Source organism: Colossoma macropomum, unplaced genomic scaffold (assembly GCF_904425465.1).
Source record: "Colossoma macropomum unplaced genomic scaffold, Colossoma_macropomum, whole genome shotgun sequence".
Classification (NCBI taxonomy): Eukaryota; Metazoa; Chordata; class Actinopteri; order Characiformes; family Serrasalmidae; genus Colossoma; species Colossoma macropomum.
Window position 1 is genome coordinate 17909952 of NW_023494793.1, and position 13887 is coordinate 17923838.

Sequence of the window (13887 nt, forward strand, 5' to 3'; positions counted from 1 at the left end):
CATAAACAGCAGTATTACACAGAAATAAAACATTTTTGCCGGTCAAAATTAAAAAAATGAATGAAATGCATACCTTTTAGCACAGCATCCCAGCGCCACCCATATGTTCTGCTCAGAGTACAAAAACGTAATTACAAACCAGTTTTGTAATTACTGAGTGCCTAGACCAATCCAACAACTTCGCAAGCAAAATTGTTGATGTTAGGAATGTGCATTCTTTCTAATTTTGATATTAGAAATTTCGCAACAGTTAACAAATGGACAATGGGTCAACTGTGGGGAAGGAAAAAAAAACACAAGAAAAAGGCATAAAAATGGTCCTCCGGACAAAATTAAGGCAGGACTGAAGGAAAAAGCATACTCTTTTAGGTGATAGGCCTGATGTTAGTAGGCTAAAAAAACAGTAGCACCAAAAACATGTTTTATTATGCAAAAAAAGCCAAGGAAAAATCAATAGTTTTCATGGATGAAACGCAGGCTGCCTAAGCTAAAACTGAGCTAAAATTAAGCTAAAATTATAGTTAACTGGTACAACATTGGATGTTGATGAGGATTCATTGTCTTACACAAGGTGTTTTCTCCTTGGTGGACAACGTGCTAACATGTAACCTTTCCACTGTTTCTGGACCAAGCCAACAACAGCTAGGTCATCTTAACAACGCAGCCTTGGCAACATGCTGACATTTAGGTACACGTGCTTCAAAGCGGCAATGGGCAATATATAAACATGCTCCCTAAAAACAAGCAAAAACTTCATCATGCATCCCATTATATAAAACAGCAAAAATCAAACTGAATCCTGAACTCAGCTTGGAAAGTCACATGTAAACTGAAGATGTGTATTGTTACAGCCCTAGTGGCAACTGATATTTCTATACCCAAGTTCTATTATACCAGATTCCTTACAGTTACACATAAAAATATTTAACAGATTGAATTAAACAGGTTCAGCAACTTTGATAAGAAAATAAACATCATACCCCTTCTGCAAATCATACCACTTCTAACTTGGGTATACACCCCAGGATCTGCATCACTGCACTAATAAATACAAATCAAATCTGCTCATTTGACAGTAACTGATTTATTCCAGAAGCATCATTCAAACAGTCAAGCTGAGAAAGTCAAGATATTTAGTGTCACAAAAGTACAGCAGGTTAAATGATTTGGCACACTGCTTTGCTGAGGCTCAGCTATGGAACCCCCTGTAGGGTCCAGACTGTGGTCCCTTCTGTATCACCCAACTTCATCCAACCCTCTCCTCACACTAGCCTGACTCCTCTCTAAGCCTTGAGATCATTCCATGTTCCTCACACCAGTTGCATGCTCAGGAGAAACCATCATCTATGGATCTGATGGCCTTCGGCTTTTTAGCCGTTCTAACACTGTGATGCAGGTGAAGTAGGTGTATGCAGCAGTCATTAACCCTGCTCCCAGGACCTGGTCTTAAACATACTGGGATCGAAGGCTGTTTACCCACTTAAACAAATACTCAATTAACAACAAGATAAATTTGATTATTTGGCAGTTTGCATGTGTTTCTATGCATTTACATCCACAGTGTTTTAAATTTTAAGTATATGCTTGGTTTGTATTTTAACTGTTTGACCTTTATAAAGACCAGATTAAGTGATTCATCAAGATAATCGATTAATTAACTACTAACAGTTACAACCCAAGGTCCAATATGCTGGCATTTTTGCCTGCTTGAGGGGATGAAGAGCGAATGTCTCACTCAGGCAAACTGCAATATAAAAATGAACTCTGACAATCGGATGGAATCGTGCAACGTGTTACTGAAAATACCCCGCCTTGACAAATGCCAGGAAGATTTCCTCACAGCAGCCTATAAAACAAAAAGAACATACAAACTTTTTCCATGGAAAAAAGAGGGTCAATGCGTTTATTCTGCAGCACTGGAAATAATCACTGGCCACAAGCTGTCTATGAAAAATGTCAGACACTTTCAGTAAGGTGTCTGAGGAGTATCTGTGGACTCGGGGTGTGATATACTGCACCACTGAAATATCACAATACAGTGAATGTACTGTAGCTGACTAATAGAACTGCAGCTACATAACTACAGGTATAGCGATATTTAGCCGATAATTCCATTTGATTCTGGATACACAGGTTCATGAAAGAGATGCAACGATAATATTTTTTTCCTTCCGATTCCGATATCTAACCCTTAAGTATCGCCGATTCAGATTCTGTTATTGATATAAACGCTATCTAATCTAACTAAACTATAAGTCCTGATATTTAAACAATCACATTATTTAAAATATTTTATTTTGGTAAAATCTGTGTGTCACAAATAAAACATACCCAGCTTGACTGAATGGCATATTTAACAACTTAAGTGCATGTAAAATACTTTTATTGTGCAAAATAGTTAAACACAGAACTGAACAATATATAGATAAACCTGTGGTCTGTACATATAAGCACCCAGCAGGTTCTCTGACTTGGCAAAAATGGCACTGAATGCTGTTACACATCAGAATTCAAGTCATTTGTCTTATGTGCATCCTGTTCAATCACGCTACATGTCTGAGTGTCAGACTCTGCTGGAGTTACGTGAATATTACAACTATTGACGCTTTAAGTATCAGCAAATTAAGCGTTTTTTTTTTCCTCATCCTGATTGAAGCAACAGGCCGCAAGACCCCGCTGCTGCATGATACAGCTGACCGACAGATACACACCGCAGACAGGGCTAGTGGACACACAAGCCCAGCTAGTGGGCTGCCATGCTAAAGGCTAAATCTAAGATAAAGGCTATGATTATGCCAGCAGTCTGGCAGTTCCTTCCACACTGTCCCTCTCAAACTTTTGCTCCCTCAATAACAACCCGAAATAACATTAACTTATACTGTAAATGACAGAGCGGCAGAAAAGTGATTGCTAAAAGGAGTCTGACTCAGCCATTCAGGTAAGGCAGGTAAAATCAGGTAAGACTTTTCCATGAGCATATTTTCCTGCTGCTTATCAACCCACACCACCGACACGTTAAGTTCCATCTACTAGCGCACAAGCACGTCAGAAACTGCTTTGTGGTATTGGTCATAGATATCGGTATCCATCACCGATACTGCATTTAAGTACAACACTAGCTCACAATTTGGTGTTCTCACAATATTCTGAACAAACTTTGGATGAACAAAAACGATGACCACAACCATGTTGCGCAACTTACTATTCACACTAGAGTTAGGAGGCAGGAGAAGCCCTGGAGTGATTTGTTTATTAACACTTATCGTTTTCAAACTTTGATGTTCCAACAATTAGTACTGGCACCTCTAACAGTTAACTGAGTACTCAAGCCATTAAACACTGGTCTTTATTCACTGAACTGAACTGATCCAATTCTGGCTAAATTTGAATGGTCAGAGTGGACTGTCTCTTCTTGCCACAAGAACCAGCCATTAATCAAAGCTTCATGGGCCTCCATTTTCTCATTTAAAGCGATTTAAAAAACAAACAAAAAACAAAAACAACCCTTTCAACTATGTGGCTCTTACAGGAGCAGAAAACCATGTGCACTGTCCCTCAGACTCCAGCTGCATTGTCAACATTGTCAATTGTGGATCTATTTTTAACCTGCTGCTTCTGCCTTTAGGAAGAAGATGGAAAGATCTGGCTTAAGGGAGCCTCACATGCCAAATTAATCCACCTCAATTTGTGTTTATTATTTAGTTTCGCTCATGATTTTTTACCTGCACAAAGGCTAATACATTTAACAAAGTTACAGGGAGTGAAGCTTCTCGAAGTGTCAGAACGAACTGTTCTAGGTTGCCCATGTGCTACAAGATCTGAAAAACAAGTTTTGAATATATTAACCCCCTTATTCTCCAACTAGCCCACATAAAGTTGCTCATATTTCACAACTAGACAATTTGTTTATACGACATCTTCACTGCAGAATGAATAAGGTGACCAACTGAAAAGACAGAAAATCAATGTTTACAGTGCACTTGGTCAGTTTCGTTTCTTGCTGTAAAAGGTAGTTCCTTTGGGACAACAATGAAGTCTCTCAATAGATAACAGTTTCCTCATCTGTCAAAAAGTAAAGATCTGTCAGTAAATTTGTGACAAACGGTGAAAGTAGCGCAGAAATTGGTCTTGGATTTTAAGGTAGTCTTGGATGGTTCAGTACATTTGGCATACGTGAACTATAATGAAACAAATATCTTTATTTACTATGTTACTTAAATCCGATTTTTTCTTTTTACCCTTTCAGAAGAAGTATTTTAGTCTACTTATCTGGCTATTCAACTAGCAGGTTAATAGCAAATTAAAAGATCTATTATTTGGGGGTGGCACTTGCAGTTACTTTCATTCAAATATATAGGTCCATTCTTTAAGAGCAAGATATAATGACAGAACTTTTGACACACGAAATATTAATAGACCTTAATATCTAAGGAGTGAGTCGGGTGTAAGAAATGCCACTGAGTGGTTATGTAGGTCACGTGCAGCACTGCAAGTCTGCTGAATTTACCACCAAAATATCATGAAAAGAGGCCTTCTCCTTCAGAAGCCTTAAAGGGACATCTGCACTCATCAATCTTTGTTGATCCAACCTTTTATATTAGAAGCTTCAATACTGATGGACAGCCATGGACTGCCACCTCCATTACAAAAAACAAAGGAAGAAATAGTAAGAAAACACTGAAAAATGTAGAAAAAGAACTGTCAATGACTCTCACAAAAACTGCACTGAGCCAAAAGTACAGCAATTAGGTTTTCTGTGACTTTAAAATGCCTCTATTGCATTACTGACCACAGACAACTTTGAAGGTCCAAATACAAGGCAACGGTCATACTGAAATAAAGGAAAAGCCTGATGGTATTCTCCAAAAAGGCAGTTTGCCACCACAAACAGAGGTTTGTTTACACTACAGCTTATTACAAATGCAACACATTAACTGGCCCCTTCCAAATCAGAGATGGCCTGTAGTGTACACAGTTTGTCTAAGCCCCCCAAGTCTTCTCCTGTCTATAAATCAGTCAGCTTAGACATTTTTCTTTCTTTGAGCTTTCCTGCTAAACAAGAGCTCCACCGTATACAGTGAACTCAGTCATTCCACCGCCCGTTTGCTGTCGCCTCTAGCTAAACTGGTTCCTCTGGATAGCGCCTATGCTGGCTGTACCCTGGCTATGAGACAGTTACTTAAAATGCCAGCACTATGGGAGATAGTCGTTAAAGAAGCTTCCGGATATGGCAGCTCTGCCATTGAGCTGTACTCAGAAAGCCTGGATCACTTAAAACAGAAAATAAATTTAGGGCCCTTCATTACACAAACACACAAAGATGCGGTTGTGCTCATCTCCCACTGCCCATACAACTGGCTTTTTCATAAAAGGAGATCATGAAGCCTGAAAAGCTCGCCCAAAGCCAAAAGCATGACTTTGTTTTAAATGCAAGAAACTCGTCTTTGATTGCATTAATACAGTAACCCCCACCACCACACAGTTCCAAAAAAAGAGAGACACTAGTGAGCAAACTGTCACATGATTCAAAGATAATCATTTTATTCCAACTACAAAGTTAGCCTCCTTCTGTGACTGTTTCTTCAGCATTCAAAACTAGGGGAAGAATCAAAAAAGACCTGCTGCTTCAAGTTTGGGCACATTTTTTCCCCTTCACCTGTCAGTTCATCTATGGCCTGAGAATGTAAATAGAAAGCAAAGTCTTTATTCAAAACACAGCTCCTGAGGTAGCATATGCAAAAGCTCACTAGGGCAGAGACAACTGCTTATATTGTGGTACGCAAAAAGTTTGGATATTCAAAAATGCACAGTAGAGTGTGCAGCAGCCATCTGATAACGGGGAAAACTGAGGACAGCTTCATGCAAATTATCTGTGGAGAGGGAGGAATAGTGGAATGGCTCAAGTACAGGTGTAATTACAGGTTATCTAATGTTTTCTCCTGTTCATACAACCTCTACAACTTCCCACTGATTGAAGAAGAAGGTAAACTATGGATGGAGGTGTGGACAAGGTAAAGTTGTGTATTGGACAGCACCACATCACCGACCCTATGAAGGGCACCAATGATTTGTGGCAAGTATTTGCCTCAATGTTTGGCGGATGTATTCTTTGGCTGAAAAGAGGAAAGAATGGTCACATGCACCAGACACTAAAAATAACACAGCGGCAAAGATTCACTTGTTTGTGTTAAAATATGCTCCTGTGTCATTGTCTAGCATTGCCTAGCACAGCATCTACATCAAACAAATATACAGGACAAGAACGTCCCACATGAAATGAATATTCTACCTCGTGACAGCGAAGACAGCAAGAGCAATGGAGACACAACACAGGCACTTCCAGAGATGTATCAAAGAACATCCATTTCCAAACACTGTTTTAACACTTAACAGGTGACATATTTAAACTCTCCTGACTATAGAATAACGAAAGAACATTTTTCTGCAGTACCTAAAAGGAAAATGGCAACAGAATGATCTGCTATAGATCTAGGCAAAATACTGTGCCATTATATCAAAACCCCTTGTCACTAGAGATAATACCAATCCAATACCGGGTACTGGTATTGGGTGAATGTCATTAGAAAATAATGGATCAGAAATCAGAATGAACAGACAAACAAAAAAACACACAACATTAAGTCTTTACCTTTTAATCCTGAAACAGCACACTGACACTGTGCTATGTGATGTTAGCTGTGCATTTCTTCCAGTGGGGTAGTGTCAGTAGTTTGAGCATTACAGCTTACTTTTTAGATGCTCATCTTAATTGGGTTGGTATCCAATCAAGTCGATACTCATGCTTTTAATATCATACTGGTAATGGATAAGAAGTAGTATTACTGTTATAAAACATGCTTACAGCATTAATCTCCTTTTTGGTTTTTACAATAAATATCACATTTTATAGGCTAAACTATCTGTGGCACTCAACTTGGTTGGGGACATTTCCTGTATCACATGATTAAAAGAAGCCACAAAATAGCTTAAGCTAAACTAAAAACTGTATATAGACTGGCACACAGGCTCACGTATGCATGGGGAGATTCCGCTTGCACACAAACCCTGGTCTTACATTAGTCTGTTACACATCTGAGTTACATAGACCATAATGCACTGTTGCTGATCATTTTTTTTTTTTTTTAAATCAATGCCATGTCATTCCACCATTTGACAGGAAAATCTGGTATCCAAATGTTGCTTTTTGAAAAAAAGAAAAAACATCCAGTTGTTCACTTTAACACATCTGTAATGTACAGGTTCATATGTAAGGAAAGAAGAGAGAACTAGAAGAAGTGTCTTGAAAAATGGCTGACAGGAAACACATGCACAAGAGAAAAGAACTTCCTGTGACAGGATTTTTTCTGGGCGTTGTAACAGAGATTGCTACTGAGGTCACTTTTGTTGCTCACAGACTACCGAAAACTAGCCAAAACTGCCTGTAGGGTATACTGTGGCCCAGCATTGATGGACTGTGGTCTACAATTAAATTTTAGGTGACACTTTCAATGGCGTGCCTGTTTTACTTTATTTCTGAAAAAAAATTTAATCTGACTTAATTTGCATGTCATCTCCAAACGATTCTCAAAAACTTTAATATCAATGCTGACGCAGCTGGTTACAGTCAATGTGCAGCGTCAGTACGACCTGAATGAATCTGCTCAACGTACTACCAAACCCAAGAGCCATGATGTCACCAGCTCTCACACAAACACACTTTGACGTTATTTGTTGACCTACAACAATAACAGCCATTAAATTTGCCCAAAATTGTATGTGTTCATGGGTAAGCTTGACTGCACTCAACATGTGCACTTGTTATGATACTACAACCAATTAAACATGATATTCTAGCTAGTACCTGGTAACAGGAAATCAAAAAATTAGAACACCGAAAAGTAAAAGACAGGTGCATACATGCTGCTTCACTGTCATATAATGAGCTACCACAAATATGAGATCTGTGTTGAAATCCCCAGGCCACACACAGTGGGAATGGAACAACAGTTCATTCAGAATTTGCCTCAAAACCACAGGTCTTGTAACTCTGAGAAGATATTTTTAAAAAATGTAAAAAATAATAAAGATAACAATAACAAAAATAAAAAAAGACACACTCAAATCAGCTGCATCACTAACCAAGCCCATAATCCTAAAAGCTGAGGTTCAAAGACAGCAGGAATTTAATCCTATCTGGGCTGGCTGGCTGTAAATGGAGTAGGATAAAAAGAGAGAGCGAGGGATAGGGGAAACACATTAAAACAAATATCCATTAAGTTGCATAGGGCAGATAATTCTGAGCTTGTCATATGTTCATAACTTAAAGCCGATTTACTTTCCGTATTAGTATCTGACATTAGGGACCACAACAGAGATGGATAAAAACTAGGATAATGCCAATTTATTAAGGAATATTACCAAGCTCTTAACTTTTGTGGAGTAAATGGACTTTGAGACAAAGATTAGGTCTTAAAGCAGGATATATAGTGCAGTACGTCACTGTAATGGATCTTTAGTAAGCACTTCAAAATAAGTGTTATTCCAGGGTAAGACTATTAAAAGTGATGCATGACCTGTTCAAACTCATTCTTGACATGAGTGTGTGTAAGTGTGTGTGTGTGTGTGAGAGAGAGCAACTCTTGGGCAAACAATGTCTTGTCTAAACGTGTATGGAACCTCAAGTCATGTGTGACTTTGCATGCTTGTTATGGACCAGGGAGAGAAACTGGGAAATGTGTCAGTTTGCACTTCCTGGAACAACAAGATGCAAGATCATCATCAGAAGCTGAATTATAATTAAATACATTAGTGTTTCAGGTCTATAACTCAAAGTGTAGCTTGCACAATACTCGAATCCATGTTCTTTAATGGTTTAACCTTTTGTTTCTGGGTAACTTCCAATGTCTAACAGTGAATGAGTGCTAAACATGTACTTCACTATGGGTGCTACCTATGTTATTCCTAACAAATTCAAATAATGTAAGAGAGATGTCGAAGACATTGGTAAATCTGGAAGAAAACCCCGGAAACAACATATTCTGTAAACTATTATTCCGCCCCAAGCCCCCCTCCATGTTGTCCTAAATCTCCTGCCATTAACACGCCTCGATCGCTTTCAGCTGAGCAAAAAAGGAGATGCACAAATTGCGTTTTTCGACATCTCCATTGCGAAATACAGTCGCAAAACGTTCATTTTCGAGTCACATCGATGCCTGTGTAGAACTGTAGCCTTGCTCAGTCAGAGGAAAGAGATGGAAAAATATAAAAAAAATCGCTGCGAACGCCATCTTGTTGGTCGCAGCTGCTCAGGTCGAGAATACAGGGAGCCATTCATTCTGGGAGAGAGGAGGGGGGACCGGAGCCATCAATCCGGCTTTGTGGACGAGGACGCTAGCTTACGACTACGGACAGAAGCTTTGAAGGTAGTGGGCGAACAAAATACCAAAGAAAACGTATAGAAAGCGTAGGCGAGTGTGTATAGCGAGGGGCTGGTGCAGGCGGGTCCGCTTCACACCCGCAGGGCTTTGGTAGCTGCGGCGTTACTAGCACTCAACCGTCCGGGCTACGGAGGATCCGCCGGCGAGCCCGTTAATGCAACAGGCCTTCTGATTCTGAATAACCTTCCTGTGAAAACCCCCCCTCCCCGTTTATGTATTTCTCCCTTTCGGTTCATAACAGCGGGATTAGGCGCTTCCTCATTTCAGAGAAAGCTGTCCGTTTTCGTCTGCAGTGTTGTGCTCAGAGGTGGCGGAGATGTTAAATTACAGTTCACGTTACGAGCTCACACGAAAGCCGAGATTTGCAGCCCAGGTTAAACAGATTGCGGAAATCCAATTACATCGTTAAAAGCAGAGGCTCGATTTAAGATGCGATCAGAGAAAAGCGACACCCCGGCTGAATCGCTAACTTAACGTTAGCTCCTTGGCGGAACTGAAAGAGACGAGACGAAACGAAATCCTTAAAACGACGATTAACGAGGCGAGCATCGTGTCCTCAAACTATGGTCCAGGCCGGGCATCATCAATCCCTGCGACCATCACCACACTGCGTTGGTGGTGTTTCTCCCCCATCAAGTTTCCTCATAAGCAGAGACAACATGTAGCTCCGACAACATGGCAATTAGCAAGATGGTGGCTAATCCAAGCAGTGCATACATAAGATAGGACAACTGGGTCCATCCCAAAGCGAGCACTACCCAGCACTGGAAAACTGTACACGGCTTCAAAAAAAATAACAGTTCAGTGTGTGCTGAACGATGTACCTAATGATTTAAAAAAGGAAATAAAAAGGGGGAAAGCCATTGTGGACTTGATATTAACCCCTCACTGTGCAATATGTATCGTTCTGACATTGTTAAACGCCAACAGGAATCTCAAACACACGCCCTGTCCCTGTTTGCAACCACAGGTCCGCACACTAAACAAGCTGAAAAAGCCTGCTGGTGTGTGCTGAGGACTAGAGTAACCAACTCAGGACCAAGACGAAAGTGGGGGTGGTGGGAATGGGCTGTATGCTCCTCAAGAAGAAGCCATTTTCACATTTTACTCTGCTTTTAATGGTTCTCGCATCTACTGCTCTGTGTTCGGGCCTGTGTGAAATCCGCAACCACCACGTTTAACGCTAGTTACATTCCTCACCTGCTGTGGTTTACGTTAACTTAAACGCTAGTCGATGTATCAGGATGTAGCCAGACATGGCTGTTTTACTAGCTGTGAACGGCTAACCTGACTCGGTTCCCGTCCAGACCAGGAGAATGTGTCGAATGGTGGATGTGCATTTACTCAAAAAAGGGCAAAAATATATATATGCAGTGCCAGTAATGAGGTTACCACTTCTGACAGGAACTGAACTAATCCCGTGGAAAAAAAAATAATCTCACACACTGGCGGGATTATGCAACCCGAATCTGAATGAAGACAGTCGTTAGCTTCGCAAGCTAACATAGGAGGGTGCTGTAAACCCGACAAGACATAGTGCTAAATATTTCTGGCCCGTGACCGCGATTTTGCAAGGCTCGACCACATCCCACACACAAGAAGCTACGGTCATTATCGGGAAAAAGCTTCGAAAAACAAACTCTGAAATATTTATTCAGACATTGCCAATTACCCATCTGTTTACTTTAGCTTACCAACAGCTACCCCCACCCCCGCCACAGCACAGGCAAATACAAACCCAGCGAAGTCAGTCAACCCAATTAGCTTTCTGCAGCTAGCCACCATTCAGCGATGAATAATGTCACGTTCGTTCACACAAAAACAGCCCAAAACGATGTCTTACCCGTTTTCAGTCGTGGGCGTCCGTTGTTTATATCGCATTGACTGGAAACAGCGAAGCCAGACTCCCCCGTCTCTCCGACCAGCGCGCAGACGAGCTAACAGGCTACCCGAGGAGTGGCACTCCCCGAACCCAGCTTTTCGATACGCACACCGGCACACAGGCGCGAAGACGGGGCGGCCAGGAAAAATGCTAATTTTGCAGTAAAACGAACCGAAGCTCTTCTGCTGCCGCCTCAAACGTACTCCAGCCCCCTGTCCAAAACGCAGCCTTCCTTTTCTTTCCTTCTGTCGTTCTCTCCTGCTCTTTCTTTCTTTCTTTCTTTCTTTCTTCTCGCCCACAGCAGCTCAGTCGCTTCCTCCGGCCATCAAACAGCAGAGATGGGCGCGGTAACCCTGCTCTGGGCTCCGGGAAACCCCACGCTTCGCCTGCGTCACTACGTAAGCGCAAGGCTGAGCTCGACGACTAGAACGTAGGCCTAGTCCTAAAACTTCACAACAGGGCCTCACCTTTCATATTTTTATAGTACTGCCTTCAACTCTGAGTTCACATACCCGGTTTTTTCGTTATTTCCTTAATTCTGCCAAGCAAAGATCTGTGCTTTCACCTTTCTTTATTAGATATGAGGCCTGGAGGCAAGGCTGGTTTCACTGAGAGGTCTATTTTACTTCCAAATTAAAGCCTAGAGTACTAAAGCATTGCACAGTTTAGAGCTTCCCCTTACTCGAACACCTATTTTTTCAAATATAATCGCTGCTTGTGGAATATGAATGTCCCATTCCCAAAACTACAGTAGCTACTGAAAGCATAGTATAGCCACATCAAGGCTAGCTCTGAGCCATATACAGTACATAGCCAGATACATGTAAGTTGTAGTGCATGCTGTGTAGCATTCTAAGAAAGCCCCACGTGCAAATCTTCCACTTTAAGGATAGCACAGTTAATTGGTAAGGAGGCTGGTTATCTCCAGTACGCTTAAATGGAGGATAGACTTTATCAATATACCCCTTCCCTTTTTTTTATTTTCCATTGAAAATTGGCCATCATACTATTCCAGGGCTATTTTCTTCTGATCCTTCCAAATCTCACCCACAGAGATAGCTTCAGAAACAATTGCACTATATGTTTTTAACCAATAGTCCTGTTAAATTGCTATACGTACAATCACAGGCCATCTCTCTCATGGTTCCACCTTGCTGGTGTACAGTTAGGGACTGTAGGGATCTGTTGATAGTTTGTTAGCCTTCGTCTGGTCCTTCATCAGTGGTCAGTTTCTGGCCATAGAGCTACTCTTGGTTTGATAAATTTGACTGGCAGAGCACGCTTAAGCTAGCAGTGACACTGAAGTGTGTAAAACTCGTTTTGATGTGCCAGATACACTTGTACTAGTGCCATCACTACCACGTCATATACTATTCCTCATATACTACTATCTCACTCGTCAACCCCCCAATTAATACAAGGTCAACATTAGTCATGTGGTCAGAATGGATGGGGTAGAGGGCGACTGACAAATCATGCATGACAACATTATAGACACCTATAATGTAGATGGACCTTATAAAGTGGCCAGTGAGTGTAAGTACGAGGTGTTTCTAATAAAGTGGATCACGAATAGGTGTTGCTGTCTGATAATCAATTCACCTCAACAATTTCAGTCACGTTACAGTCAAAGAGCATGCTTTTAATATTTCAGTCCATCTGTGTTCATGTATTTTAATGTGAAGTATAACCATAGCTTTAAGTAAAAATAAAGACATGGTCAGGAGGATAAGCGGTTTGGCTGATGTGTGTGTGAGTGTGTGTGTGTGTGAAGAGATGGTGGTCCTAACACAATAATAACCATGCCTCTGAGTCTATATATTTGCAAATGTGTCAGAGATGTCAGCTGTTTGATGACAACTAATTGGAAATCAGGTGACAATAACTGTGTTTGTGATATTTCAGTGCCTCATGGGTAAAGAAATGTCTAGGCATGCCAGTAGTGTGGCCAGAATTTCATTTTAGGGGGGACTAGCTACTAAAAGCAGCTAGTAGAATTATGTGCCAGAGACACTGCTATAATGAGGTTGGCAACCACCAACTAGCCACCTGGCCTACTTCACTGTAGCTTCCTTAATCAGGGAGAAAGAGAAAGCAAAAAAAGAAATTTTAAACACACAAGCTTGCATGTATCTGCCTAGGTATTATAACAACTGACAGCTAACCATGGTGAGTATTGGCTAATTAACCACAGACATACCTTTTATGACAACAGCTGTAGATATCTGGGGGGAATAGTTTCTCATTGTTTTGGTTTCTTACCAGCTGTGTCTGATCCACTCATACCAGCGCAACACACACTAACACACCACCATCACGTCAGTGTTACTGCAGTGCTGAGAATGATCCACCACCCAAATAGTACCTGCTCTGTGAGGGTCCATGGGTTCCTGATCACTGAAGTACAGGGTAAAAGGAGGCTAACAAAGTATGCAGAGAAACAGATGGGGCTTCTCATACAAAGCCCCCCAACTTTGAAATAATCTTCCAGTCAGTGTTCAGGACTCAGACACAGCCTCAGTCTTTAAGTCTAGGCTAAAAACCCACTTTTTTAGTCAAGCCTTTGGT

General features: G+C 41.1%; 1 protein-coding gene across 2 annotated transcripts in view; it reads right to left on the minus strand.

The window, feature by feature from the left end:
- Positions 1–11689, minus strand: part of gnb1a (guanine nucleotide binding protein (G protein), beta polypeptide 1a) — a 34367-nt gene extending 22678 nt beyond the window's left edge. Inside the window, exon 1 of one of the 2 annotated variants that reach the window (XM_036578701.1) lies at positions 11281–11689. The gene's annotated coding sequence lies outside the window, so the exon portion shown is untranslated. The remainder of the gene's footprint in view (positions 1–11280) is intronic. The other variant, XM_036578700.1, reaches the window with a different exon arrangement.
- Between the last annotated feature and the right edge of the window lie 2198 nt (positions 11690–13887).